The following is a 25,706-nucleotide window of genomic DNA, read 5'->3' on the forward strand; positions in this document are numbered from 1 at the left end:
TTTCTCTTGGGCAGCTACGGGCTCTGACAAAGCATGTGGCTGAGAGGAGAGACCAGAGGAGAGATCGGAGGGACAAATTTGGCCAACTGCCCGCAAAATAACACAAATTGGTCACGTGACTAAAGCAGCAGCACCATCCTCTCCCTCCCTCCTCCCTCCTCCCTCTCTCCTCCCTGGTTTATCGCTTGTTGTTGGAGGAAAAAGCAGACTCGCCTCGCATATGGGGAGGCAGAGAGGAGTTAAGAAATCCTGCACACCGGATTGTAATGAGATTAAAGCACGAGGCTAAGCTAAAGTGTGGGGGGTAACAAAGAGCCAACATGTGAAGGATTCAAATGCTGTCTGCAGACTTGGAATCGTTTAATGCTATAATGTGGAACATACCAGGCAAAGCAGTAACATGGAAACAAGCAGGTGACAGACTGTCCACCAGAACAGTTACATGCTGTACCTCAAGAACGTACACTTTTCCACCTATGTAAATCTATTAAAATTCATTATGATTTAAGTTTTCTAATACTTGATTTGGAGCAGTAAACAGATTGACTACTTTAAAGAGTCTATATTACACAAAACTGACTCTTGTGAGCTTTGAGCCAGGCTATAATGTTGTTACCTCATCCCATCCATGTAATCCTGGGTTATTACATCCCCAAAGCTCAAAATGCTCTGTGCTCTGTAGTTTTCAAGTTAGCAGCTACTTTTTACCCTTGGTTCAGTAGAAATGGGCAATTCCAGGGCTAAAATTATCCAAATGATAGTGAAGGTATATAAAAACACGGTGGAGCCTATGTTATCGCATGACATCACAAGTTGGAAGAGGGTGTTTTCTGTTTGAGACAAAAACTTGGCGTAACTATGCAGGGTTTGTGTTTTAAATATGTGGGGAAACAAAACCCAACTCCAGACATGTCTGTGATGAGGAAACATTGTAACAGAGATCAGATAAATAGCATAATACGAGTTCTCAAATGGCTAAAATAATATTGTCGTTTCAATTTGTACTCAAAATGTTAAACAAAAACAAAAAACTTGTCAAATATGCGGGCAACTAGTGTAATCCTGACTGTGGGCTTGTGGCACTCTTTGAAGTATCAGTATGTAGCTTAAAGCCATAGAAAGACAAACACCAGATTAATACAACTACAAAGTGGTTTTGATGGTCCCCTGACTTTAAACAGGAAACATATAGCTACAGTATGGGCCCTGATCTTTCACAGAGCTCTAAATGACAGGCTTATTGTCATCTCATTGCAATACATGGCACTAGATCAATGCAAGTCATCCTACAGCTATACAACTTATATATAGGCAAGAACAAATATCCCATAATTCTTTGCAGCAAGGCAGTCTGTGTTTAGTTTACACTGTCATTTCTAGGGGTGTAACAATAACTGAAATATTGTGATATTGTATCGTCAAAGTTCTCACAGTAATATCGTGGACCATCACAATATATCAAATTACAAGTCTCTTTGCTTAAATTAAGAGTTATGGTGCAGCAATAGCTAAAAGACAGAGGGAACTACATAGACCATGATCCTTTGCTCTGTTTCAGTGCAGACTCCAAGAAGAAATAGCAGTTCTAAGCACTTTTAATGTCTTAGTTCTTTAGATTAAGTCTTGTCAAGGTATTTTAAGAGGAAAAAGTAGCATATTCACAGTTCTTCCACAAAATATTGCAGGAAATATCCCATGAGATGTATATCGTAAAAAAACATTGTATCAAGAGATTTGAATATTGTTATAGCTTTCCCACGATATTGTATATCGTACCGTGAGGTTCATACCGTGACAATATTGTATCGTGAGACTTGGATATCGTTACACCTCTATTCATTTCGTATATGTTTTGAGACAACAACTCCCATTTTCAGCCATTTCATAGGTTTTTGTTTTGATGCCCTACCTGATATTATATTTATATAGATTTGTAATGAAATACAAGTATGAGTATGATAGATTGTAAATGGATTTCTACCATGATTAACAGAATTGGCAACATTTGCACTCTTGGGATATGCTAATTGTGACCACTGAAATTATAATTCCATTCAATTGTGATATATCTTGCAACCCAGATATCCTCCATATTCTATGATGGGATTGTGCAAAACCTTGTCTAACCTCCACTCCAGCTCTGTCCCTGGTGCAGTGCAGACTGGAGACATGAACGGAGCAATAACAATGTTGTTAAAGAATTCAATCCGAATGCACTGCCTTGTCAAATATTCACTGCATATAAAAATAGCTGCAGCAGTTTCCCACTAAAATCACCTCTAGACAGTGTCAGGAATAAGAGGACTGATACTATCGCCAGATTCATTTCAAGGGGATCACTGTATTATAGCAGATAACAGGATATTAGAGCAAGGGCTATGAGATAAGTAGAGACATAGGGCACATGAGGTTGGCTTAAAGTAATATGGGAGAAGCATTGATCTTCAACAGTGTAGGTCTTTGCATGACACAAGTCAAAGTATTTAAAGTTTATTAGCACTCACCAGGCTTCAGAGAACGCCTGCATAGCATTCAGGAATTACCACGGTAATAACAAACCATTTAACACGAAGGAGAACGATCAGAAAAACACATGACTGAAGGAAGGCCAGTTACCATAAAATGTGCAGCTAAGAGAGATCCCAATAAAACAATACTAAAGTTTTTCCCTAATCAACCACTACTTTACACTGAATAAAATGCTATGATGTATTTTTTTTTTAATACTACTTTAGAAGTCCCTGTAGAAATATTAGACCACAAAGATAGATTCCTATCTATAAGAATTTGAAGAAAATGAAAAGTGATCAGTTAAAAGTTAGTAATATTTTCAGTCTAAATGTTGTCTAGCATTTAACACTGAATTATATCCTTCCACCATCCAACAAAGATGTGTTTTTAACTGTATCTGTCAAGCATCAAGACACAAAGAATCAAAGATGAACATAATACCAAGATATAGCATGTCATAGTTAGCAGATAATAATTCATCTCAGGACTAAAAAGGCATTAGAAGCATAATATATTAGATTTCTAAACAACAGGTACAGGAAGATTTTTGAGATATACTATACAAACATGTTCGGAAATGCATGTGATTCTTGTATTAGTATATTAATAGTGCATCAGTTCAGTCTCAAATGTGAATGCTGAACTCGTCAAATCTTAAAAGCTAACCCCACTTTAGGCCTGGTTAGTACTTGGATGGGAGACCGCTGGGTGCCAGTTGGGTGCCAGTGAGTAAAAGTCTGTAAAGTGTAGTTATTTTACCTCACCATTACCTGAGTGCTTCTTTTTCCGTAACTATTCCTGAATTAATCAAAACCTAGAATGACAAAAGTATATTGTGGCACCTTTTAATACTAGCATCACACTTGTAGTAATAACTGTAAAGCAGACAGCAGTGGAAGGGATCACGAAATGAAACTTTATGAGTAATACAGTTTTGTTCCACTGTCACCTGTCAGGTATGTTACTGATTACTGAACTAATAATAGTAAACAACTGTCATATGAGGTTAATGGAGAAAATACTTTCAATCTTGACCACGCAAAGACCCTAAACAGAGGTAGAAATAAAAAATAAAAAGAGAGAGTGACTGTTATTGTCCTTGTCCCACCCGGTCATGATCACACGTTTCTGCCTCTCTGAATGGCGTCTTTATTCTGACCTCTGCAACACGAGCGCTCGGTGCTAGCATCCAGAATGTGCTTCATTGTCACCAAACTGGGGCAGTGCCACTCACATCACCCCATCCCTTTCAGAGCCATCAAAACAGGCTATTCTTAAACTGGTGGATATGGGTCCTACTGGTGGTACTGAGAAGATGACGATTTGTAATTTAGTTCCTTTTTTATTTTGATTTTGTCGGTTTTTGTTATAGTTAAGATTTGGTATAGCCCAGTACTGGTTTGATTCTGATTCCGTCCTGCTTAAGTCCTGGTTCAGTCATGGTTTAGTCCTGGTTCAGAGTAGTCTTGTATTGCTGTTTTTTGGTATAGTCCTGATTAAAAGGTCTGCATCCATTTTTTTTCATGTAATAAGTAGAGTTTGGCACTAGCAGAGATATGAGATTGCTGTGTGCTGTCTGCATTTAATTATCAAGTGTTATCATCAGTGAACCAGGAAATAATGCTGCTCCCCTGCATGGATTTATAATAAGAATGGATAAGACACTCTCCCTCTGGCCTGATACAAGTTCTATTAGTGGATGCTGCAGCTTCTGCGAGCTCTAGCCCGGAAAGAATTCTCCCATAAAGCGCAATGCATTTTTGGGAAATTAAACTGCCTGTGTTTAGCTGACAGCATTCGACAGCTTTCACAAATTTGTCGTTATTTTCACCAGATGAACCTAGCCCAACACTGAACCTGCTCGATTGCACTGATTGGTCATAACTGATCATTTGCTGCATGTTTCTATTGTCACATGATGAGTGGCACTTATGCAGAAGAAAAACTATTTTTCGCCACATGCACCACTGAGCACGTGGCTTTGAAACCAATACAACACCATCTTTGGTTCGTCTTCCAGATCTTATTATATTTCCATGGTGTACTATTGGCATGCTAGTTGTTGTGCGCATTACCATGTTGGCAAAACCTTACTCTGGCCTCTGAAAGTTGTGAAAAGTGCTTTCAAAACATTGAGGTGAATAACTTTGCACCATTACAAACAGTTGAAATGAACTAGGTCTATTTCACACTTTGAAACAAGTAAAAATCAGGTGCATCACCTTTAAGTCTTTCTCTACTGTTGTGCCACTTTTAAATTAATACAGTCTGGTTAAGTCAGCTAATCCTGGTATAGACTTATTAGTTATAGTTTGTTTGTTAGTTTGGCTAAGACTGACTTTAGGACATTAAATCTGGTATTCAAAGTCAGTTATTCTCAAGATGGCACTGTGTACTTTGTGTGAAAAGTTGTCATTTCCCTGCACCACACCATGGCCAGTGCATTGGATGTGTGTCGATAGGAGATGAATTTTAATGAGTGGCATTTTGGAGAGTCTGTCAGTGCCTCCGAGTCCTGGGGTCAGTGCCAGAACATGTGGCCCCTCAGCTGCAGATCTGCCGCAGTGGCATTAAAGAGGCTGCTGTGCTCTGTGAAAACGCAATGGGAACTTTTACTATTTCAAGCATTGTAAAGTGCTGCTGTACCATATGTTCCTGCAGCTTAATCTATTAATGGCTAGAAGGCAGTGGTTAAAAAAATCCTTTGCAATTTGGACAGCTACCCATTCACTTTCTTTGTAGAGGGGTTTACAATTTCTCCCTCAGGTTCAATTTAAATTAAAACTATAACTATGAAGTCAGTTCTTGATGCCCAGACAATTTAAAACTAAATATTTTATCTATAAATGGGGACAGGTCCTCACAAAATCTTTCAAAACCATAAGTAATTGTTTCAGCTTCCTGAGGACTTTTTCCATTAAAGAGATATAAAATTTTGTTATAAATTGTTAATCATTTTGGCAACAGTCCTTATTTTAATCATTCTAAAACCTAGGAAAAGCGACCACTGAAATAAATATTTGTATCAAGTTGTTAAGAGAAATCTTTTAAATGTATGCCCAAATGTATTTTGCAATAGTTAAGTCTGAATAAGTTCTGGTCATAGAAACTCAAACTGGCTAAAACAATCGTTCTTTGCATTAAAAAGAACACTGACAACATTAAAACTTTATTCCAAGCAGAGTTCAAATCCATAAAGGCAAGGTATGGCCTACAGGAGTCTATTTTCAGTGTTCTATGTTTCTCCAGTGATCAGCCCCTCCCTGTACAGGAAACCTATTAATTTCCTTTAAACGCCCTTTGATTTGTCAGCACAAATACTGCTGTGTTTAAAATGACATTCTGTCTGACCAAATTTAGGACTTAATGGGGCAGTGGGGATTTGGGTCAACTGGTCAGGAGGCCAGGAAGTAAATGCTTTTATAGCTCACTCAGCAACAATACCATGTGTCCCCTGCCACTATCCAGGCCCTGATAGGTTTGATAGCACTAATAAATAGCTGGTCAAGTGGCAACATTGCACAAAATGCCTTGTTGTCACTTCTGCTTTCAGCGCAGAATAGAAATGGGGTTAATTGAACAAGCGAACAACTAATGACCTCTGGAGGGCGGCGATACAATGGATGCAAGTGTGAGACCAGGATATGGCGTGTTGGAAGTTATCAAGGAGGTGTAGACAGGGGCCAGTGGGAAAGTTGGTGGAAAACAGCAGCAGCATGAAAAGTACTTTGCTTTAGCTGAATCCCGAGGTCCCTGTAAAACTATTCACAGCGCGCATGGTTTGAAAGGCAAACACGACCTCAACGCTCCATAAACAGGTCCAATCAGGAGAAAGGGACCACGTCTATGCAGTTGCTTCTGTTACTCCACGCATCAAATTAGTCCAAGGAAGCAGCCTAACCATGAGTTTATATTGACACTTTGCAGCTGATGTCATGAACATTCCCTGGGGGTGTGGTGCTAACTGAAAGCACTACTCTGTCTGAAGCTCGATTACTGAAGTTAGACCTAAGCTTAAATTCAGAGCTTTATTTTAACACAGTCTGATCAGAAAGAGCTGACTTATCTGAATTACAACTAGGTGGCATGATTTGTGCACATAATTAAGTCCCTCGCCCATAAAGTTACAGTCACAATCTAAGCTTCAATTAGTCACTCTCACCTTTTTGTTAAAAATGAAACTCCTAAACAGGACCATGAACATCTTTTTTGTATTTTTGTTTTATCTTTTAAAACTTTTTTGTCTGTGTTTGCCATTTTGGGAATTGGATCACCAAGGTAACTACTGAACATTCCTCTAATACAGATACACATAGAACACCCCCAGCATGATGTCACAGCAAAATATCAATACAGACACATTTCAATAATTGAAGCAAATTAAGTCAAGAAAGACATATATGGCTAAAGTTGTCCATACTGTGTACCCATGCATGTGTTTGAGTGTTGTTGTGTGAAGCAGGTCAGGCTAAAGGTTAGTTTCTGTCATGTGCTCATGTTTATTAGCACTCACCAAGCTTCAGAGAGCGCCTGCATAGCATTCAGGAATTAGCACGCTCATAACAAGACACTTAACATGAAGGAGAAAGATTAGAAAAACACATATGACCCAAGGAAGACCAGTTACCATGAAATGTGCAGCCTGGAGGGATCCCAATAAAACAATACTAAGAAGGTTTTTCCCTAATCAACCACTATTTTACATTGAATAAAATGCTATGATGTATTTTTTTTTACTTTGAAATACTACTTTTGAAATCCCTGTAGAAATATTAGACCACAAAGACAGATTCTTAACTATAAGAATTTGAAGAAAATGAAAAGTGATTGATGATAAAATTTAGCAATATTCTCAGTCTAATGTTGTCTAGCATTTAACACTGAATCACATCCTTCCAACAGTCAAAAAAAAAAAGTTTTTAACTGCATCTGTCAAGCATCAAGAACACAAAGAATCAAAAATTAACATAACACCAAGATATAGCATGTCATAGTTAACAGATAATAATTAATCTCAGAACTAAAAAGGCATTAGAAGCATAATATATTAGATTTCTAAACAACAGGTAAAGATTTTTGAGATATACTGTACAAACATGTTCCAAAATGGATGTGATTCTTGTATTACTACATTAATAGATACCCTATATTACTCTATTTTTTGATCTATGTTATAATTTTGTTTTCTCGTCACAAACATACCTGCTGTGTTTTGTTATAATCACACACAAACCCTCCATATTTAGCCTGCATTCTTCTCTCAAACTGAAAATGCTCTGTCACACCTCTTTTTGTCATGGTAATACAGAAAGAGCTCCAATGTGTTTTTAAAGTCCAAACACCTTGACTAGAATCATTTGAATCATCTGCTGGACAAAGGGTAAAAGATAGCTGTTAACTAGAAAGCTTTGGAGATGTAAACAGACTAATAATAATAAAGAGTTACTCAAACATGTGTGAAACAAAACACAACTCCAGGTATGTTTATGATGAGGTAACAACATTCTAACATGGCTTAAAGCTCACCAGGGTCAATTTTGGGTAATACAGGACATTTAAACATAACACAAATCCACTCACAATACTTGTCAGAAAACCGCAATTAGATTTTTTTTCCTAAATTACACAGTCTGACTAAGAATGCCTATTTTTGTCTTCATTTTGTAGGTATATCCTGTAACATCTGTAGTACATTATGGCCCAAGCCTAAGGAGAGAAGAGGCAAACGAAGCACGGAGCTGAAGGAGCACACACAGAGGGTCCGTGGCACTACCCGGTGACCCACATCCCCACGGCTGAAATCAAACTCTTCCCATGGGGTCCCACAACAAGCTCCAGCTGCCAGCCCTTACCCTACGAGGCCCGGGGTACAGAGGGAGACAGAGAAGAGGCAAAGAAAGGGGAAACGAGTGAGTGAGTAAGAGATAGAGAAACAGAGAGACACACAGGGAGAAATGGAGAGAGTGGGGCACAAGAACAGAGAGAGAGAGGAAGGGAATGAATGAATAAGTGAGTGAGTGATTAAGAGAGATAAAGAGGGGCAAAAAGGGAGATGGACAGAAGGACGGGGAGTCTGAGAAAATGGGGGAGAGAGGGAGAGAGAGGGATGAAAGGAATGAGTGAGTAAGAGATAGATGGACAGGGAGAGAGATAGAGAGATAGAGAGAGAGAGAGAGAAGAAAGAGAGAGAGAAAGAGAGAGACAGAGAGAGATTACCCATAAGTTTGTGTAATACTTTAATTATTAGACTGTCCATAAGCTTCCTTTCACTTTTTCTTCAGTAGAAATAGACAATTCTAGGGCTTATTCTTATTCTAGTGAAGGTGTATGAACATAGTGGAGCACTTCCTGTATTACCACATGACATCACAAGGTGAATGGATTGTTCACAGTTTGAGAGAAGAACAAAAAATGCAACGTTTGTGTATTAAGCATGTGTGAATGAAACATAACACAACTCAAGGTATATTTGTGATGAGAAAACACCATTATAACATAGATCTGAAAACAGCGTAATGTGGGCCATTTAAAAAGGACCATATTCCAACGTTCATATAGCTCCAATACCGACAAAGAAGCCTACTCCCTCTTGGATATATGCACATGACAAATGAATATGCAAATCACTCTGGATATAAAGAAACAGATGATTTGTCAGTCACACAAAACTCAAAATGAGACAAGGCAAAGTGACACATAAAAAGATGAGCTCGTTGCATAACAGAGTCGACAATGCGCTTATATATAGGCCTATTAACCCATGTTACATTGGTGCGAAATGTGTGCGTAAACATGTCAGACTGAATTTGAATGTATGTCTCCATACTGTACGGGTCCATACACCGGGAGAAAGGGAGCAGAGAGAGAGAGAGAGAGAGAGAGCGAGAGAAAAAGAGAGAGAGAGAGAGAGAGGGGGAGAGAGAAGCCAGCAGGGAGAAGGTCCAAGAGAGAGAGATGGACAGATGCATAGAGATAGAGAAACTAACAGAAAAACTAAGAGGGAGGGAGAGAAAGGTAGATAGGCAGAGAGTGAAAGGGCAAAAGATGACAGAAGAACAGAAAGAGAGAGAGGGTAAAGGTACATGGACAGAAGAACAAAGGCACAGAGATGGACAACAGAGAAAAAGAGAAATTAACAGAAGAACAAAGAGAGAGAGAGAGAGGGTGAGACTGATAGACAGAAGAATAGAAACAGAAAGAAAGGGATGAAGGGAGATGGACAGAAGAACAGAGGGACAGAAAAACAGAAAGAGAGAGGGAGAGAGATAGTCATGTTTTTCCTCCCACCACAGCCCTTCGTCACACTGTATTCTCTGACCGCAGCTCTGTGAAGCGTGGCTATACCTCTGCGCACTTCTCATCCGTTCCACTGTGCAGGTCTCAGCATTGATTGTCCAGGAAAAACAGATGTCAGCGCGCACTGTGGTGAGACAGAGCCGTGGAGGGGTCAACACAGTCAGCAAGGTGGTCAGTGATGGAGGAGTGGACCAACGGAGGTTTTAGTAGTCACGATTTTTATATGACAAATTATTCATATCTAATCTATTTTGCCTTAATGCCTTAAAACCAATAAGGTATCAGTAGTGCAGAAATATGACTGGCATGACAACACAGTATACTCAATATTCAAATTTTACATCTTTAAAACAAGTATTGCAATATTATTCTATTTCCAATATATCTCCCAGTGCTAATTGGTTGCTACCGTAGACTGTATGTGCATGTGTTCCAAATAGGAAGTGAGTATGACAATGTTTCCAGCTTCATCGACTCGGCTCCAATTGACTTTACTTTGAAAAATTGTCACCCTCTCTCAGTAACTACTGCAGTGAGCCTGTTCATTTTGGTCTTAAAATGTTTGTATTAATCCGCTCTATATGATCGTGGCGTTTTAATTTTCTATTTTGTCAGTTAAATTCTTATTACTAACATGGAACTCGGCTCCAAATTCTCTTCTATAACTGCTAGCCTCATGAGCTTCATTTGACTGGAGTCGAACACGATGGGTGATAGTGAGGGAATAATTCTACATGAGATCTAAAGCTATTATCTCATTATTGTCAACAGTCCAGTGCCACAAATAAAGAGGGCTGTGTCAAGGAAAAACCATCTGAAATACCATATTCGGCAGTAGATAGCCAGAAACCAAGTGAGTTTCAAATGGAGGGCTCCAAACCAGGATTAAATTCACTTTAAAAGGTACACACCGCATGGATGTGGCAGCATTAAGCTTCTTTGGAGAAACACAAGCCCTGATTTCACATCAGATATCATCCAGTCAGGGATTAGGGGATCTACTACTTTGGCATGTTTACTTAATTCACTAAAACATATCAAGGCAAGTTAAATTGGCATAAAGAACTTATCAATTATGACAAGAACAGTCCTAATATATTGAATTACTACACAACGGTTCATTCTGTTTCTGGGAACTCGTACGTATGTTCTCAATTGTTCTTCATACATCCATTATAATGCCTCAATGTGAGCAACTTTAACCCATTATAAACCAGAGCAAAGCTAAAATATCCACTATGTAACTTTTCTGGGGGAATGTTTGTTTAAAGGTAAGAGGTAGCTGTTAACTTAAAAACCACCACAACATGACTTCACAAGGTGGAACTGAGCCTTTTGTAGACAGATTAATAATAAAGGGTTACTCAAACATGTGAATGAAACAAAAACACAACTCCAGGTATGTTTTTAAGGAGGTAACAACATAAATAAATAAAAATAAATAACTAAATAAAACAAAATAAATAGCCAAAATGCTACATGGAGAAGGCTAAGCTATAATGCGGAACATTCCGGACAAAACAATAACATATCCATGGAATTTAACTTAGTTTTTCCAGAGACAAAAAAAAATAAAAAAAATCTAAGTCCTTGCCAGTTTCCTTTGACAAGTCAAGTTACTATATAAAACGTATAAACATGTATGCTATTATTCAAAATTTGTCTTTCAAAATTGTAAATTTAAAGGATTTCATTTGCCCACAAGAGTTCACAATCCACTTCATTGTTTGCGATGGTCTGGCCTACAGATAAATAAGCAACCTTTGCAAAATCAATACTCAAATCACGCAGGAGTGCCTATAATTTACTGTGACAACCAATAACGTTAAGAGCTGAACATATACAACTATATTGCCCTTGAAGTCTTAATTGGCGTAGAGTAGATGATGACAGGCATAGATTTAAAGCAGCTATAAGTGGTCTTCCTGATAACGGTCTAATCAATGTGTTTACCACTATTAACATAATGGCTCCAAGTTAATAGCGCTCATTGGCCCCTGCTACATCGCGCTCTCCGGATCAGTAAATAAACACTGTCAGATTAGCACGCTAGCACATTAGCATAACCCCCGTATGCTAACATGCTAGCCCTTTACTCCACGCATTTTTTTCATTTTCTAGTATCTTGGGATCAGGATCAACCCTCTGCCACCCAGCCACCCACAATCCCACCTGAACTAAGACCCCAGGCGTCTTGGAGCAGACCGGGGCTAGGCTAAAGGCTAATGTGGGTATTAGCACTCCAGATGGGGGATCAGCCATTCAATTAACCTCTATGAGCTGTTTGACATGTTTAAAGCTTCAGAGTGACCCTCAAATATGGCCTGAATTTATAATAAGCAAGCACATAGGCTATGTCTATTTTATTGAATACATACAAGTGGATTTGATCATTAAAGGTCCAATATTACACAACACTGACACAAAGCAATGTTGTTATGTCCTCAAAAACAGATCCGGAGTTGTTTTGTTTCATTCATGCATGTTTAGTAACATTAAGTAACTCTTTATTATCAGGCTGTTTACAACACAAACACTCAAAATGCTCTGTTCCACTTTGTGATATCATGAAGTGGTTGTTCGTTAAGTGGTAGTTAACGGCTTCTTTTCACCTTTTGTTTGGTACAGATTGGCTGAAATTATGCAAATGACTCTAGTGAAGGTGTATGGAATTTTAAAATACCATGGAGCACGACCTGTACGACCATTTTTCACTATTTACATAAGCAATCATATTTATTAATGTACTGTATGTATTTTTAGTACCAATTACTATTGCCATGAATCTGGCGATATATACATATATGCCTGCCCTGACTTATTATATCACAGTATGTCCAGAAAGTAAAGTAATAATTATGTATAACATTATGGTCGAGTACACCCTCATGAGAACAAAATTGGAGAAAATAATCGTGAGAACAGAAAATGGAACATGACTTTAAAAATCGATTCAGATGCATTTTCAACTGATAAGAGAAATACAAGAAAAATAGTGCGATATATCACTGAATCTAATTTTTCTTACGCTCCTACCAATTACAAAGTTGTACATAGTTGCTGTCCAAGAGTTGCATCAGAATTTACTATAAATGAAAGCCAAAAGATAAATAAGATTGATTTCAGGCAAAAATTTAAATGAGCGCCAATGCAATCAACAACAATAATGAGATTTTAGTTTTGCTCCTAAGTGACAGAAGCTTGGACTATTACCTCCTCACCATCAACACTGACCTTTTGGAGCAAACGCATTAGTATCCACTTAATCCCAATTAACCCCAAAACAACAAATCTGGCCTCACCTCATCACTCGGGTGGGACCAACCCACAATCCCCTTTTGTCAAAAGCCCCCCAAACTGACCAATGGCAACAGTTTGTGCCTTATCCGGGGCAATAATCAGATAATCTTACACCATCTCTCCTCCTGGCAGCGCAAGCCAAGGTCAGTGCCTATTGTTATTCATGAAGAAGACTGAGAGAGGGCAAGATGAATGATAACATCAAGCATGTCTAATACCTTCCTCCCGCCTGTGGGGGGCAGCGGACACTGTTTTCATCATGCTTCAAAATGCTGTGTGCGCATATTAATGAGGAGATTTGTCATTGTTATAGTGTGCAAATGCCATTTAGGATGAGAGCCGATGATTGCGTACCACAGCTTCCTACACAAAACAAATTACAACACCCAGTGAGTGATGCTACTTACACAACAATGAATACACTATGAAACTAGGGATAGACTACAAATTGTACACAATTTTTGTCAGTATCCAAGATTTCTTTATCAGTACTGGTCTAGTATATAAATTTCCCTATATATTATATAGGGGCTATATTACGCAAAACTGACTCCTGTGAGGTTTTAGCCATGTTGTGAGCCATGTTACCTCCTCAAAAACATACCCAGAGTTGTGTTTCGTTTCATTCAAAGTAACCCTGTATTAGTCTGTCTACATTTGTCTATATCAATGCTCAAATGTTCTGTTCCCCCTTGTGTTGTCATGTTGTGGTTGTTTTCAAGTTAACAGCTACCTTTTTCCTTTGGTTCAGTAGAGACTGTCAATTCTATCTGAAAAATGATTCTAGTGAAGGTGTATGGAGTTTAAAAACACAGTGGGGTGCTTCCTGTGTTACCACATGACATCACAAGGGGAACAGGGTCCTTTTTCTGATAAGTGTAGTATGGGCCCTTTAAACAAACTAGTCAGTATGGATGCCCAAAATAATATCACGGTTTTCCTAAAACCAGATCACAATAGATGACACTAAGGACATGTATTTTGTCTTCAAAAGGTAAATGAAGTTATCTGCTCCTTCTGAATGTTCACAGTTATAGGAGGTTGAGGAGAATTGACTTTGTGAGCATAGAGCTATAGAATAACTTGTATATAAGGTTTGAATGGTAGTGTATTTGACAAAATATGAACTGAATGAAATTAAACTGGTCTAAAAGCTCTACAAAATTTTAAACAAAACCCCTGGAAAGTGGGACAGTAAGGAGCAGTAAAGTAAAAAATTTTGGAATTCTAGTCAGTGCAAAACAGACACAGGAAGTGGTCGCCATGGAGAGAAATAACATGAGTTCGACAATATGAGACAGAAAGGGCATTTATAAAGAAAGAAGAGCCTCAGGGGAGAGTTGAGGGAACCAGAGTTTTAAACAACAGTAGAAGTGGTGATTGTTTGGGTTGTGTAGAACGCCACCAAGTGGAGAGTGAAGTTACCTTGGGCATTATAGTTGTAGCTTTGTACTTTTGTATTCAAAAGAAAAAGATAAACGTTCGTTATAAAATTGAAGAAAACTAAATGTCAGAACATGGATAGACATGTGTTTTGTTTAGTTAAACCTTATATATATATATATATATATATATATATATATATATATATATTTTTTTTTTTTTTCATCTTCCATGCAAGCAGTATAATCAGTAAAATAATTTATAACAAATATCTGCAAAAAATGGGAATTATACAATTCAATAAATAATAAATAATAAATAATAAATAAATAAATGTACAAATAAAAGTATACAATTTATTTTTAGGTATTGTGTGATTCTTGTACCTTCAGACACAGGAACATCTGAGCACATTTCTTTCAGGAATACGAATATACTGAGATATTTTGGTCAGTATTGCCCACCTCTATATACTACTGTATGTCATATAAAGGAGCTCCATTAAAATTTGGGGATCAAATGTTAATGGAGCTCCTCAAAATCTGAGCCAAGATTTAACCAGGACAGTTAACACTTTGAAGACTTTTAACATGGAAAATGCAGAATTTCTACATTCACTCAGCAATTTTCAGTTTGCACAACATTTCTACAACAAAACCATAAAATCATTACAAGGGATAGGAGTCGGCCTACATAATTTCTCCTTCTGTAGACATCAAACCCAGTGTTACAGCCAATGTCCATTTGATGTAAATTAAACATGAGCGCTTCAAAGGACCAGCAGGATTGCACAAGTGTGGCATCAGTTTGGATTACCACCATGGCTGCACGGCACACCAAGAAGTACCATTTTCAGAGTATTTTTCTATGTAGTACTTTGAATGAAACAAAGAAAAACAGATAAGGATATTTTGTCATTTGCACTGGAAATTACATCACAAAAAATAAATAAATAAATAAAAATTTGAATCAGTTGCAAACACAATTTAAATGGGACTAAGTTTAGAAAAATGGTTTCGTCAACAAGGAATAAACCAGGACTAGACTGAGATCTCAAAAATGGTGCCGACCAGCCTGATCCAGGAAAAAATGAAACTAAACCAGGACTAAACCGCAGTAATACAAATCAACTATGACCCACACAGTACCACAAAGCCGCAGTAGTCCTTCTGACAGACAGGGGGCCTTGTCCCTCCCACGCTATACTAAAGGCTGGCATCTTACACTAACTGTGAGCTTGTGTTTGATTGATGGCATTGACTGTTGATCTGGGCTGTGAGGCACGTGCTCTGTTCTTTCTAATTACATCAGTGTTTGAAAATTCAATCTTACTTTGCACAGAGAGGACACACAGACACTGTCAAGGGTGGACTGCATTGATTATACTGGGAATTATGCGAGACCTAGGCACACTTTATTGTCATTCACATAAATAAGGTTGTGCAGAATGAAATTGTGTTTCATAGAATGAAAACACATTCTACAGTTTAATGTAGCAAAGTATAGACTAAACCATTTAAAATGCTCATTTGGCAAACTGGCTGAGGCTTGCACTTCACTCTACTGCACTGTACTCTAAAAGCTATATTTTTGTCTAATAAAACTACTGTATAATTCTTAGTAAAATACACAAATTAACTATATTTTTTATTAATAATGTATGTACAAGATGGTGACAAAAAATGACAAAATTCTTATTTTTGTAACTTAACTCTTCATATTCTAGGAGTACTAAAAGTAATAATAATACTTGCAATAATACTTATAATAATAACTACCTAAGACTACCAAGTTTTAATACCACTATATTTTAGCTTCAGCAAAATAGGTACACTTAGAGGGAAGAAAGTTAGAGTACAGTAATAACAAAAACATTTAGTAAAATATAATTAGAATATATAAATAGAAATAAACTTGCCAAAATCGACCACCTATACCATATACTTAAAAATCTGAATTAACTTGACCTTTTACATTTGGGTTCTAGAAAGTCAACTGTATTACACACGACTTTGTGGTTAGCATTCTAATCTATAACACAACACACTAAACTAGGCAAACCATGAAAGATAAAGATGACACTATTCGATTTGCTCATAAAAATAGTGCTGAGATCACACCCCACACAAAGACTTCACCTAAACGCCAATACGTGACATAACATAACATTAGCAGCTCCCATATTGATTTGGGCAGGTGTTGCGGCTCATCAAATATATTGGTCAGGACAGCATTGACCCTGAATTTGACCTACTCTCACCTTTTTACCTCAAACAGGAAGTAGTGTCATATAAAGGTATGAAGAGGTTAGGGAAGAGCATGGCTTAGCGTCAATGCTAAAATTTTAAGCTTGATTTGAATACTAAGGAATAGGTGATTTTAAAAAAAAAATTAAAAAAAATTGTACATTCTTTCTTTTTGGTCTTATACCAGTTCTGAAAATCATGATCATTCTAAAATATAATGGTTATATTTTATCTGTGTTTCACTCCACAAATTACATACTGTGTGGTCATAATGCAGCAACTGGTGCAGCAAAATAAATACAATGACCAACAATTTGATTATTAATTTCTCTTTATTTATGTAGCTAAGCAACTTAAAATCATAATGTTAAACAACTTTTTCAATTTTGGATTGAATGTAAATCTCACAGACTTTGTAGAAAAACAACTGATTAATTTTACCATTTTAAAAGGGATGCTCTTTCTGAATTCCACTATTTATTTGAGCTTGGGACTTGCACAGACTTTACTTCCTGTGTGGGCAAAAGCAAGGGAGTCTATTTGTGCTAAATCACTCATGCACACACTTTACATTACATACTGGCAAAGTGAGTGTCTTGCCAAAGGACACAATGGCAATCAGCATTGACCTGGGATCAAACCAGAGACCTTTAGGTTGGTGGGCAAGCGCTCTAACAACTGACCCTTCGCCACCCCAGTTTACATAGTACATTACCAGAGAACATTCAGTTAAAAAATTGCAGCCTTTGTTACTTGATAATTGGAACTGAAAATGGCTATATCAGTTCAACTGATATATTACACATGAATGACTTGCACTGAAAACCATGGCAACAACCAACACACAAAACATAACAAGCATAAAAGTTATCCCCCCCAAACAAGACCATTTGGACACAACCATTAAGAACCATAGAACATCCCTGAAGTACACCGGGTCCATGTAATAAAGGTGGATCCAAGCCCACACATTGACATGCATAGGCCTATAGATGCCTCCCACTGGGTTGGGAGCACGCTCAGCTGACCACTCCTCACTTTTACGGCACGCTTTAAGTGTTTAACCCTTTCAGTGCTGCAGGCCTCCACTGAGTGCTATTGATCCTAATGGTCGTGGAGAATGGGGAGAGCTTATCCATTAGGAACTCAATGGGTATGTCGCCTCACTGCTCGCACTGGAGCTGGTCAAGTGCATGAGAGAGAGGGAAAGAGAGGAGGGAGAAAGTAAAGCAGGGAGAGAGGGAGAAAGAAAGAGGGAGTGGAAGAGAAAGAAAGAGATGGATGGAGAGAGAAAAAGAGAGAAGAAGAGAGGGAGAAAGCGAATGAAATTTAGAGTGAGAGTGAGAGGAGAGAGGATGAGAGGATGGCTGCAGATTCTGAGACTGGGTAAAGTCTTGTTAAGGGCCAACACTTTGTATTTGTTTTTCACAAAGACTTGAGTGATATCAGTATCAGATTATAACATTTTGTCCTACACGTAAATTCATTGTCTTAGATGGAGTTTTTTTTTAGAATTGCAGGTGGTGGATGAAACCTGGAGCAAGGAAAACTTTTGTGATAGTTGGTCAATAACTATGACAGCTGATATTACAATATTGCAAAGACATGTTCCAAATTCAGGATGCATGGTTACCAATGGCAAAGGTCTCTGCTGCATCTGTGACGGTGTAAATGGAAACACTGAGGTAATATGTAATATGAACGCAATTAACTGAGCATTCTGTGTGTTTATAAAATAAATATCTACAAAGGAATGTATTTACTTAATTAGAGGAATTTTATCTAGGAGATTAACTCAATACTTCTTCTTCTTCTATTCTTTATTTCTGCATTTAATATGTTTTAAATCATTCCAGTGTTTTAGACCAGTGGATTAAGTAACAATCACCATTAACAGACTTCTATTGACAAAGCAACAAAGTCACTGCCAACAAAGAGTTAACATGAACTGAACATGATCTCAGTAGACAGCAGGAGAGCTAACAGGATACCCACATACTCTCACTTTGATGGATTAAAATTATTCCTCAGTGGTCCATCCGTCTCCGATTTCAAATGACTTTTCTCCTCCTAGTTCAGCACTTAGCTCTCGTCCATATATGCACACACAGGCCTAAACCCCAGTGTCCAGCTTTAAATCAATGACCAATCTCATTCCTAAACACACTCCCTTTAATTCGCTTTCATTTAGCTGAGATGCATTATGGGTAAGGGAACGGAAAGGGCCCATCCAATTTAGCAGTGACACGAGCCTGGACCCTTGGATCATGACGTCTTATAACGATTAACTGAACAATCTTTGCCTTTCTGAAAGAGAGCGGTAAGAGCTTAGCCTCCTGGTAATTCTGCGTTTATTAAAATACAGAAAGAGAGAGACACGCAGAGAGAGAAAAAAAGAGAGAAAAAGAGAGGGAGGGCAGAGGGTCCAGGGTTTGAGGAGCTGATGCAAGGCCCTGGTTGCCCTGAGAGTGTATGACACCAGTGCAAGTTCAACCAGGAAGCTTTCATAATATAATATTAAAGATGCACTATGCAACTTTAGGGTGAAATAGTCCGCCACCTGGGCATATTCATGGAGAATAAGGCTGCAAGATTAATCAAAATCACAATTTGAATGAATGCAATTATCATAAAGGCTTAAAAATGATCTAGCCCTATAAAGACAAGCATGTGACCCTGCCTGGCCAAGTTACAGGTTGTCTGTGTTTGAACAAATGAGTACAGTAAGTATGCATGTTTCATACAACGTCAAAGCATGTGGATCTGGCTGGCTAGGTAAGCTAAATGCCATACTGTGGAACATTCGAATGCAATATGGAGACCATGGAGACCAGCAGGTTGTGGATCCCCCACCAGAAAATTGACACAGAGCGGTTTAAGTTGAAAAGTAAAGTATTACTATTACGTACTATAACTTCCATAATTTATGACTGTAAATTATGTCCCATCAGTTGTAAATGCTGGAGTTAGAGATTAAAGGTCCTACATTGCACAAAACTGACTCTTGTGAGCTTTAAGTTATGTTACAATGTTGTTCCTCAAAAACATGCCTGGAGTTGTGCTTTGTTTCATTCACACAATTGACTAATCCAGCATCTGTCTACATCTCCAAAGCTCAAAGTGCTCTTTTCCACATTGTGATGTCATGAAACAGTAGTTTTCAAGTTAGCCTTTTACCTTTTGTTTAGAAGATGGGGAAACATAACAGCATAGACTAGAAAAATGTGTAACATAGGCCCTTTAAAAATTAAGTAAAAATACAATGTTTACAATATTGTTCTTTTTCTTGCTAGTGAAGGACAAGGCGTTATAGTTAGAATCTATAGTATAGACAGTGTCAGCAGTCACCTCCAGTCTCTCTCTCTAAAACCTTCAAATCAGGCAAGAAATCTAGGGGTAATAATGGACTCAGACTTGAACTTTAACAGCCACATCAAATCAATAACATCTGCAGCCTTTTACCATCTAAAAAACATAGCAAAAATCAAAGGTTTACTGTCTAAAGCAGACTTGGAGAAACTTATCCATGCGTTTGTCTCCAGTAGGTTAGACTACTGTAATGGTCTGCTCACTGGTCTCTCCAAACGAGCTGTGAGACGCTGCAGAACATCCAGAATGCTGCAGCTCGGGTCCTTATTCGAACTAGGAAGTACGAGCACATAAGTCCTGTGCTCAGGTCTCTGCACTGGCTTCCTGTGCCTCAGAGAATAGACTTTAAAGCAGCTCTGCTTGTGTACAAGTCTCTCCATGGCCGAGCACCAAAGTACATCTGTGACATGTTAGTGTCATATGAACCATCTCGCACTCTGAGGACCTCAGGGACGGGCCTCCTGCTGGTGCCCAGAGTCAGGACTAAACAAGAGGAGTCAGCGTTTCAGGTTCATGCAGCTAAAACCTGGAACAGTCTTCCTGAACATGTGAGACAGACCTCTTCTTTGACGCTGTTTAAATCCAGGCTCAAAACATTTCTGTTTAACTGTGCATATAACTGAAAGGTTTTCATTCCGCACTCTTCTCTCCAATTTATGTCTCTCTTTTTTTATTTTAATCTTCATGATTATTTATGTTTTGATTTGTTTTTATTATGATTTTAATGTATTTCTTATTCTGTAAAGCACTTTAAATTACTTTGTGTACGAATTGTGCTATACAAATAAACTTGCCTTGCCTTGCCTCGCCTATAGTTACAACTGAAAATGTGAACAGGGAATCTATAAGTTAGGCACTTCACTGTCATCAAATAATGAATGTTCACCCTAATATAATGTGGCAAAACAAGTAACATTTCATTGAAAACTGAAGCCGTGGTGATTAATTCTCTTGTTTGTGCATTGGCTTCATCATCACATAAATCATTATTGAGCTCCCCCTCTCTCACTCTGTTTATGCCGTAATGACTTAGACTATCTGATGTATAGTCAGTCTAAAATGCCTATATATGATTTGTGGATGATTAAAAGGGGCCAATTTGAGGACTTGCATTTATTTACAGAAAATGGTGACTAAACTATTCTATTAATGTGCTCTAAATGTAGCTTGTCTATTGAAGTGTTTGCTGTCTGTTTCCATGGAGATGTTATCGCTTTGCCTGGAAAGTTCCACATAACCTTATCTATTTTCAAATGCCAAGTTACACGTCAGAGCTGTGGAGAGGCAAGTGCATTTTCTATAATAATTTTAAACTATTAAAAAACCTGTGGAAAAAGTGACCCCCACCAGATAAGTTACAATGCACCTTTAAATATTAGAATTAGTTATTTTTACCTTCCTTGTGACATTATGAATATACAAAATGCAAAAGGTACAAGAACAATAAGCAGACTAGAACCTTAATGGAAAACCAAAACCAAACCAAAATAAGGCAGTAGGAACGTTTTGAGAGATACTGTAGGGTAACAAATTTTGAATTGTAATACATTTCTAAGGTAAATATAGACGATAAACGATAAAACTGATGCCACTGACACAATAACCCAAAAGCAGATTTAAACCACAAAAACTAATCTAAACATGCAATAGTCTGTAAAGAAAACAAAAAACAAAAACAAACTCATGAGCTGCAATAAAAAAATATCAGAATGAAACATTTTAGTTCTTAGTACGTATCTGAGTCATTACAGCTAAAATCTTATCATACAGCCATAAAATAATCAAACCCTTACAGTGTGCAAAGAAAAAAAAAAAAAACAGATGATAAATACTGAGCCCAAAAATATTGTTCCAATATTTATATATTGAAAGATAAAAATATAGTAATTATCAGAGATGCACTGATCCAACACTGGTATCGATGCTGGATCGAATATCTGCACCAAATATCAGTTCAGATGATATGTTAGGACACATAAAGTGATATAATAAGACTTTATAATTAAAACTGTAATTATTATACATTTTACTGTCGTTACTTGAGAGATAAATGACAACTCCATAATGAATACTTAAAGCCATAGTATTGGAATTGGTCATTGTATTTATTTCAAAGGTGCATTGTGTAACTTTTCTGGTGGAGGGTCCGTCAAATGCTTTTCTTCATGGAGATGTTGTTGCTTTTTCTCGAATGTTTCACAGTATGGTATTAATTATTACTATGGCAGTAGCTCAGTTGGTAGAGCATTCGCCTACTGATCTGAAGGTTGATGGTTTGAATCCAGCTCTCGACATAAACATCACAGGTTGAGCGGTCAGATATACTGACCCACAGGTTGGCTGGTGTGATATCAGCTCCCACAGATGAATGTTGTCATTGTGTCCTTGGGCAAGACACTTAACCCACCTTGCCCACAGTGTCTGCGTACACTGGTGTATGAATGTGTGTGTGAATGGGTGAGTGGTTCTTGTTGTAAAGCACTTTGAGTGCCTTGAAGGTGGAAAAGCGCTATAGAAAGGCAGCGTGCAATTTTGATCAAATCCAACATCCTTTGCTTGACCTGTGTCTGTGATCTTGTGACTGACCAGCTCTTTGTGTCTGTCTATTTGTATTATTGTATTGTTTTTACTGTGATTTTGTTTTATGATTACATCAACCTGCCTAGGGACAGCAGATGGAAATTAGCCTTGGGCTATAATCTGATAACATATTTACATATCATGTATATGTTCATTAATGTGTTTTGTCCCTATTTTCTTAAATAAAAAAAAAAAAAAAAAGAAAATAAAAAAAAGAAAAATGTGACCATTTACCATTAAACCTTTCTATCTCCGAGGAAACCAAACTAGACTAAGTTACAGGTCTGTGGAGAGGCGACCATGTTCAAAGTCAGAATGCCTATTTTTGAGCAGTAAAACCATCTGGAATTTAACAAATGAATAGAGCTGTTTAAAGTCATACTGTGGAACATTCCAGGCAGAGCAAAGCAGGTGAAAGACCCCCAACCAAAAAGTTACATAGTGCACCTTTAAGGGCATGCAAGTGAGTTCAACATTCAAAACACATTGGTCATGCGCCTCTTTTCAACACACATAAAATTAAGGAGCACTCAAACGTGGTGAAAAAAAAAAAAAAAAAATCTAGGTATGTTTTAATGAGGGAACAGAATTATAACTTGGTTCAAAGCTGCAGAATGGCAATTTAGCATAATATAAGACATTTAGAAAGCAGTGCATGATGGGAAAAGGGGAGCACTCAGGCGTGATGGAATGGCAGACGAGAAAAAGCTAGAGCCGTTGATCAAAAGAATGATCGCGTCGGTGTTTGTAACCTTGAGCTGTCTCGCCAATTAAATACACTTGATATTTATGATGCAAAGTGAGATGCCGAGGATTAAAAAGGAAGGAGTGGGTTTTATGAAAGAGGGAGACGGCAATTATAGTGTGCTGAGAAATACTGTCAGGCTCACGCCACTAAATCCTATGTTCAGAGGAGGTGTGACTGCAAAAATATACAGAGGGGAGAGAAGTAATCCTGAAGTCATTATTTTTTATCTTTTTTTTTTTTTTTTTTTCCAAAGTAAACAAGTATTAATACACTGACTAGATAAAAAGTGGTCATCTTTGAATAAAGACTCACGTACAAGTAAAATAGAAGGTCAAGTTACAATTATGGCAGATGTATCAGTGTGCCAGGTGTCCCCATTTTTGACCAATATGATACAAAAGGGGAATATATCGTCATTTGTTTATATAAGATACAGAAAACAATACTTGAAAATGACCAAAAGTCAAAAAATGCACTAACAGAAGTGCCTCAGATTATGACTGACACAAGAATGAACAATGTTACACAATTTTTTCACAATTTTATTTATACTAAACATCCCAACCCGCTGGGTGTGTTCCAGTTTTTAATTTTTTAAATATGGTAACCCAAGTCAGGATGGCATCATGGTGGTGTGCTGTTAGTATGCCACTTGTTAGCATTACTGTGACAGAAGAACTCTTTTGTGAAAACATGCTCATAAAGTCACCGTGATTAATAACTGAATGCGTTAGGAAAGAGACTAATAACTAAACTTAACTGGTTCTGTTTTTCACATTTTTAAGTCTGAAAATCTGGTCCAGCGCCTTTGGTACAGACAATGGTTTAAAAATTTACAATGGGTACATGTATACTTTCTTAATCTCTACTCACAGAGCACTTTGCAGTACAATGAATAGTACTTGACTGTACTGCTATTTCATACAATAAAAACCAATCAAAATAAAAATCAAAACCTAAATAAATCGGTATACACCATGGTAATCCTACATTGGTTGTGATAGATACTGTATTTCAAAAGTATCAAGTATCATTAACTGGAGCACTACCCACCAAGAAGGATCTGAATCAACAAGAGTATTGAAAAGTGAAATATTGAAGGGAGAAATTGATTCTTGCAGGAGGTAAAAGCAGCTCCTGGGGGCCGGCTGTCTGGACGAATACAGGAACACATAACAAATGAACACGCAGATACTGGCATTTGAGGCTCGCACAGCAGATTGTGTTCTCTAATTAAAAACTACCCAAAGGGCCTATCTCATATGAGATGAAGCGCTCCTCTCCACCTACCCCGTATCCATCAAGCCCCCCCAACACAGGCACCACAGCCCAGTACCACCCGCATGGAAACCTCAACCCAATACAGAGAGGATTCTGAATAGGGAATAGACAAGAGAAAAGTAATGAGCATGTAGCCTGTACAATTAGGCAAGTCCATTAAGTTGTATAGAAAGAAGGGCATAATCAGAGGGCCCATTTTACAGTATGAACCGGAACGAAGTCTTACGAGGCTATTTGGCAGCAGTATAGTCAACAATGTGTACTGTATAAGTGGTAATAGTAGTAGTAGTAGACATAGAAGCAGTAGTAGAACTAGTAGTAGAAATAGTTAAATTTGTCTCACTGGAGATCAAGGGGTTGTGGGAGGGAGAAAATAATCGCTATCATGTTATTTTTACATAGCCTAGCCATATTATTAAGGTAGTCATCATTTAAATGAAATGAATACATCATAAATGACAGTGTAAATGTATGGTTTCAGTTTTGTGTTGGTGAAATTACAACAACTACTAAACAATGATTGAGCTAAAAATTGCAGACTGTAGAATGACATATCGCCTTACCCCATCTCTATATTGGTCAACATGAACGTCTGCATTTTTTCATCTTATTTGATTCATTTTTGAGCCTGAAACCTTTCTTGGCAATATCTGAGCAATACAGGGGCCTTAGGCAGGACATAATATTATTCACAAGACAGAAACCCTGACAGATGACAAATCACTATCAAATTCACAGGAGGAAATCATCTAACCCAAAAATTTATGTTTGATTCTGAACACAATCAGGTGTGATTTCAATCAACATCTCATCTTCTATCTATGTGCTGGAACATTTTAACAACCGGAACAAGAAGATTTACACATTGTGATTAAGACAGAGAAGGGTGCAGCTGTGCCATCATTAATCTTTACATACAGCAGGAGATGCCATAAATCAGCTTTGCATTAAGGATACAATGTAACATAAATGTGTTCACTGCAGTAGAGCTC

General features: G+C 37.7%; 1 protein-coding gene across 1 annotated transcript in view; it reads right to left on the reverse strand.

The window, feature by feature from the left end:
- The window catches only part of LOC110173853 (SH3 and PX domain-containing protein 2A-like), a 152,062-nt gene that overhangs the window by 70,992 nt on the left and 55,364 nt on the right, over positions 1 to 25,706 (reverse strand).

Source organism: Boleophthalmus pectinirostris, unplaced genomic scaffold (genome assembly GCF_026225935.1).
Source record: "Boleophthalmus pectinirostris isolate CB_2022bp ecotype Guang Dong unplaced genomic scaffold, ASM2622593v1 HiC_scaffold_22, whole genome shotgun sequence".
Lineage (NCBI taxonomy): Eukaryota > Metazoa > Chordata > Actinopteri > Gobiiformes > Gobiidae > Boleophthalmus > Boleophthalmus pectinirostris.